Genomic DNA, 6,471 nt, shown 5'->3' on the forward strand with positions numbered 1-6,471 from the left:
TTATTTTTCATACACATTTGTATGGAATCTAAATATGCTATTAAAGTCAAGATTCTGGCAATTAGGCCATTTTTCTACTTACCGAGAGTCAACTCTTTATGTCTCTGCGTGCAGTATGAAGTATGCGTTATATTAATAAATTCCCCCCCCCCTTAAAAGATTTAGATGCACTACTGTTCCACTGGATGTCATAAGGTGAATGCACCAATTTGTAAGTCGCTCTGGATAAGAGCGTCTGCTAAATGACTTAAATGTAAATGTATAAATGACCCACAAACTATATTTCCAGGTGACCAGCCGATGATTTTGACCGAGCCAGGCAACCTGCAGAGTAAGAAGATCCTTCACCTGGTTGGCATCAGTGACCCTCAGAACATCCAGGAGTGTGTCAAGGATGCACTTAAAATGTGCGCAAGGAAAGACTTCACATCCATCTCATTTCCTGCTCTCGGCACAGGTGAGTCACACAACCAGAGAACACGAACACGACTGACCGTATACAGAGTGTAGGAGAAATATCAAATAACATTGATATTGCATTTGTTAGACAGAATAACACTTAACTTAAATCCTAAGGCTATTTTACTTCTTATAAGCATGTATGAACCTTTCCAAAGTAGTGTTATTTTGAATCCCACTTCTAATTCAAACAGTTACAATTTCCATTTGAATTGTAATTGAAATATACTTTTTTAAGGCCAAGGCAATGTACAGGTGAGCCAGGTGGCAGAAGCCATGTTCGATACGCGAGTGGAAGTGGTGGCCAAGAAGTCAGTGAACACCTTGAGGCTGGTCTGGACTGTCATCTTTCAGACTGTCATCTTTGAGACTGCCATGCTGACTGAATTTTACAACAGTATGCTGAAGAAGGAACACACAGATGTTCAGGAAGAGGAGGACACTGATGCACAGGAGGCGGTCACTGACCTTCAAGATGAAGGCAGTCTGTTTAAAGCCTTTGAAACCATTGGCACCAGAATAAAATGTATGGGATGCCTTTATTAACTTGAGTATATATAGTATATAACATGTTTAAATTCGCTAGGTGTCTTCGTTATTACATGATAACTGAAACACTTTCCATGTCAATTTGTTCATTTTTTGTTTACAGAATTTTTTTACAGAAAGAGTTTTAGATAAACAGCTGCATTAACTGGGACTTACAATATATTACAATCTGTTCATATTCTTACAGCAATTTTCACTAGGAGTAAAGGTAATAAGCCACAAAAGCATGAGAGATTTGTCTTCATGGATAAAGAAGTGGATCCGGCTTGCTTCCACATCTGTGGGGATTCTCAGGCTAAAGTAGATGAAGCCAAGCAGTGGGTCAAGGACCTGATCTTGAAGGAGCAAGACAGCTCCATCATCACTGACGATGCCATCATCAACTTAACCACTTCTGACCGCCAGCGCATTAGTAACATGATCAACACCATGGGAGTGAGAGTGGAACAGGAGTCATCTCAAGACAAGCTGACTATAGAGGGCATCACCAAAGATGTGCTCAAAGTTACTAATGAAATCCAGAAGATGCTCCAAAGGATCCGTAGTGAAGAGGAACTCAGTAGGAGTGCTGAGCCAGCCAGCACCGTGGTGGAATGGCAGTACCAGCAGCAGGGAGGGCAGTAACCAAAGCTTTGACCTCATCCATAACTTCCATCTGGAGCAGGCAAATGAGACCAAGAAGCAGCATGTGGAGGTCACTATCCAAGGTCAGATGTACAAGGTCACCCTGCCAAATGGGCCTGCGACAGATAACCATGGCAACAGCCTCGATATCAGACGCATTGACAAAGCAGGTACCTATCCTTTTGGCCTTCCATGTAAACTTCATCAACAATTTTCAAGAAATCAATACACCACATTCACATTCTCAAGTGTTTTCTTGGGAGTTTATGATTGGCTAAGATTGATATTGATGCATGTGCATTCCAATAACTTTTATTTTGATATTGCTTGCTCATTATCTATGGTCCTCTTGGTTGGGAGTAAGCCATGCATACACATGAGGATAGCATTCCCATTGTTCTATTCCCATTATAGTACTAACAAGAATTTACAACAATGTAAAGCCTGTGTGTTTGTCTGACCTTCATTATTCAACCGTATTCTCCAGCTCATGACAGTCTTCCTCAGTATTGGGCTACCATGACAGACAACTCTTTATGCCAGTCCTTCCCCATCCAGCCAGGAACCTCTGAGCATGATGAGGTCCTAAGCCTGTTTCAGGCCACTTGCCAAAACACCGTTCTAAAGGTATCTATCTCTGCTGCTGAATGTATTTCAATACAAGTTAAATGAAGAGGTGCAATTAAAAAAGACACAACTCTGAGATCTCTCCATCGTTATGTCACCAAGAATCACACACTCCCTTTCAATTCCACCCCTGGTTACATACACATTCTTGCTGGGCCTGCCAAATGGAATGGTTACAGTTGTTATAATGGAATCATTTGGCCATGTTCTTCATGGAATGAGTTGTGCTTTTTAATCCAGATCTAGGCTTAATCTGGGTTTGGAAAACCGGTCATATTAGAGTAGGACATCTAGCTGTATTGACAGTCTTTTACAATGTCTTTTTACATATGAATGTGTGGTTTTCCCCCTTCCTTCAGATTGAGAGGATCCAGAACCCAAGCCTGTGGAGGAATCTCCAGATCAAGAAACAAGAAATGGATTCCAAGAACTGTCACCAGAACAATGAGAAGAGGCTGTTCCATGGAACTTGCCCCCTAATCATAGATCAAATTAACGCAAACGGGTTCAATCGGAGCTACGCTGGGAAAAATGGTAAGATGTACAAAATGACAAACAGCAGAGTTATAAAGTAGTGCCAAAAACCTCCGTTTTTATATGAGTATTACAAAATCACATCAAATGATAAACAGGTATGAGTATTAGGAAAGTGTACTCATTTTGGTTTTGCCACTAACGTAGCAACTACATCTGTAAGACTCACCAAAAGACTCACTAAAATAACGAACGCTAGTTAGCCAGCTAGCTAAGTTCTCTGACCCCTCCTACCACTCAGCAGAAGTCTATAGATCATTTATGAGATGATCACTTTTTGCAGAGGCAGTGTATGGAAACGGCACCTACTTTGCAGTTGAAGCCAGCTACTCTGCCGATGACACATACTCAGTCCCAGATTCCCAAGGGCAGAAGCACATGTACCTGTGCCATGTTCTGACCGGAGATTTCACAGAAGGACAACGAGATATGATTGCGCCTCCAGCTAAAAGCAAATCAACTACTCAACTCTATGACAGCGTGACAGACGACCCAACAGCGCCATCCATGTTTATTGTATTCAACGACATTCAGGCTTATCCTGCGTACTTGATCACTTTCATCTAGACAATTAAAGGAGCATTTACTATCTTACTATCATAAGTATAACTTTTCATATGCTTCTTTAAAAATGTTAGGCTTTCTCTATGGTTATAGTTATCTCTTTTACAGATTATTATATAGCAAATCAAGATAACTTTTTTTCTCAATAAATCAGGGTTCACCTTGTTTACTTACAGTTTTGGTTTATGTACAGTATGTGCATTTTCAGAACGCTTAGTACAAAAATCTAAATAGATTATTTAAAAAAAGCTGTTTTAAGACTCTAAGCACATTTTCAATTGACTAAGTACAACACACAAAATCGTAGTAACTTTTTTGCCAAACTTAATCAGTTTAATCTATAATACATGTTCATAAGGTAATTACTCTTCGCAATGCTCAAATTTCTTGATATGATTGTCTTCTAATTTATTAAAACACAGTTTACTATTACTTAATCTGACTGTTCTCACTTGATAATCACTTAACCATTTGGTAAACCTATAGATTTTAAACTGGTTTGTCTACTACAGACTTTGAGAACTACATAATGAGAATGTAGGTTTCTAAAGTAGAAACATATGAAGCATGATATATTGTAATGAACCGTAAGTAAGCATTTCACTGTTAGTCTACACCTGTTAACGAAGCATGTGACAAATAGCATTTGATTTGAAGTACTATTATGATGATGACTATAAGGATTTTACTTCACAGTAAGTTTGACAAAATCTGATATTGACAAGATCAGAGATGTACTGTATTTAACAAATGCATCCTCTCATTCCATCCTTTCATACCACTTGTCATGACTGTCCTGATCATGTCAGGTTACAGGAGACCACCACCCTACAGATTATCTCTCAACCCCAACAGAGGAGGAGAGATCTAGGGGTCTGAAGATGTGGAGGTTTTATGACCCCTCACGCCCCTAGTAAATCTTAGGCCACACAACATTCTTGTGTCCCCTCAATATGGAGAACCAGTCTCAACATTAAACATGAAATAAAGGGACTTTGGAACAATGGTTTCCGTCAGCCACAATGGTGGTCATGGCGATAGATGGAATATGAAAATGTATGTCATTTTTGTTTTGTTATTAAAGGTTAATAGATGACGTTATTACGAAAACATCGTAACGTGAGGAGTTTTTTCCTAGTATATGTTTGATGTTTATACATTGTACGTTGGAAAATGTGGAAAATGTCCAAATCAAAGGGACTGTTTTGGTAAAGATGAAATGTTAAGTTAGTTGTCTAAAATTGGATTTGAGTAAAACCTAGACCTTGCTCTTAACTTGGTATGCCCAGAGAATTGCCCTAAAGGCGTTTACGCCCACTTCTGATCCAAGGGTATAAAACTTGTGATTGAAGAATTAACAGTTATGACAAAGTGACCCCAGCTGCAGCCAAGGTCTAAAAAGTCAACAAACCCAAAACACAACACAAGCTTGAAGAGAAAGAAATTGTTTTCTACCCAAGCTACGGATGAGTAGCTGTGTCTAAGCAGATGAATTCAAGCCGGACCACCTAGCATCCAATCCCATCAAATCGTGGCATCTAAAGGGTTTCATTCCTATGCTGTGAGCTCTGAGCTACAGAGTTGTCTGTCCTCAGAAGACCCCTTCCAGAGCAAGGGTGAGGGAGCAGACCATTAAGCCAAAAGGACATTGACATCGTGAGGACGACCAGAGAGGTGCGCCGGAGAAGTGCATCATTAAGCAGCCTGAACGGTCCACGCGGAGAATCCACAGACACCTTCCCCATTTAATTACATCATTATATTCTGACCCATAAGAGCGGCAGTTTGGGGCAAGGCTAGGGTTAGAATAAGCACAGCTGACAAATTCACTCAAATGTATATTTCTCTCGAGTACTTTCTTTTTTCTCTCTCTCTCTTTGAAATCACCATTTTGGGTAACACGCGCCATAGTGTGTTGGCCCGGTATACTAAGTTCTAATCAATAGCCTAAGTTTGCATCAATATGCGACGTTCAGAACGAGATTGTAGAGGTAACTGATTAAATGGCGGCTGTTGTAAAATCGATATTATTTGAGTTTGGAAAATAGAAACTCAATAAAAACTTATTTTCCCATGGTGCCCAAGGTTAATGAGTTTTTTTTACCTTTATTTAACTAGGCAAGTCAGTCAAGAACAAATTCTTATTTTCAATGACGGCCTAGGAACAGTGGCCGGTTCAGGGGCAGTAATACAGATTTGTACCCTGTCAGCTCGGGGATTTTAACTTGCAACCTTTCATTACTAATCCAACGCTCTAACCACTAGGCTACCCTGCCGCCTCTACACTCTAACCACTAGGCTACCCTGCCACCTCTACACTCTAACCACTAGGCTACCCTGCCGCCTCTACACTCTAACCACTAGGCTACCTGCCCCCTCTACACTCTAACTACTAGGCTACCCTGCCGCCTCTACACTCTAACCACTAGGCTACCCTGCCGCCTCTACACTCTAACCACTAGGCTACCCTGCCGCCTCTACACTCTAACCACTAGGCTACCCTGCCGCCTCTACACTCTAACCACTAGGCTACCCTGCCGCCTCTACACTCTAACCACTAGGCTACCCTGCCGCCTCTACACTCTAACCACTAGGCTACCCTGCCGCCTCTACACTCTAACCACTAGGCTACCTGCCCCCTCTACATTCTAACCACTAGGCTACCCTGCCCCCTCTACACTCTAACCACTAGGCTACCCTGCCGCCTCTACACTCTAACCACTAGGCTACCCTGCCGCCTCTACACTCTAACCACTAGGCTACCCTGCCGCCTCTACACTCTAACCACTAGGCTACCTGCCCCCTCTACACTCTAACCACTAGGCTACCCTGCCGCCTCTACACTCTAACCACTAGGCTACTCTGCCGCCTCTACACTCTAACCACTAGGCTACCCTGCCCCCTCTACACTCTAACCACTAGGCTACCCTGCCGCCTCTTGTAAGGAATTGCTATTTCGTATGCAAGTGACTAACTTACTGCTAATTACATGGCTACAACTCACAGTAAAGCCTGTGGGGTCCCCCACAGGATAGCTCCCACATTACACACATAAGCTCCTTTTTATTTTTAACCGAACACTGTGCCCGAAGATCCTACGATGACGGACAGACA

The 6,471-nt window shown here is 41.8% G+C and overlaps 1 pseudogene; it reads left to right on the forward strand.

The window, feature by feature from the left end:
• The first annotated feature begins 1,225 nt into the window (after positions 1-1,225).
• On the forward strand, positions 1,226-3,403 carry LOC115116697 (protein mono-ADP-ribosyltransferase PARP14-like; annotated as a pseudogene).
• Positions 3,404-6,471: the final 3,068 nt, after the last annotated feature.

Source organism: Oncorhynchus nerka, linkage group LG26 (genome assembly GCF_034236695.1).
Source record: "Oncorhynchus nerka isolate Pitt River linkage group LG26, Oner_Uvic_2.0, whole genome shotgun sequence".
Classification (NCBI taxonomy): domain Eukaryota; kingdom Metazoa; phylum Chordata; class Actinopteri; order Salmoniformes; family Salmonidae; genus Oncorhynchus; species Oncorhynchus nerka.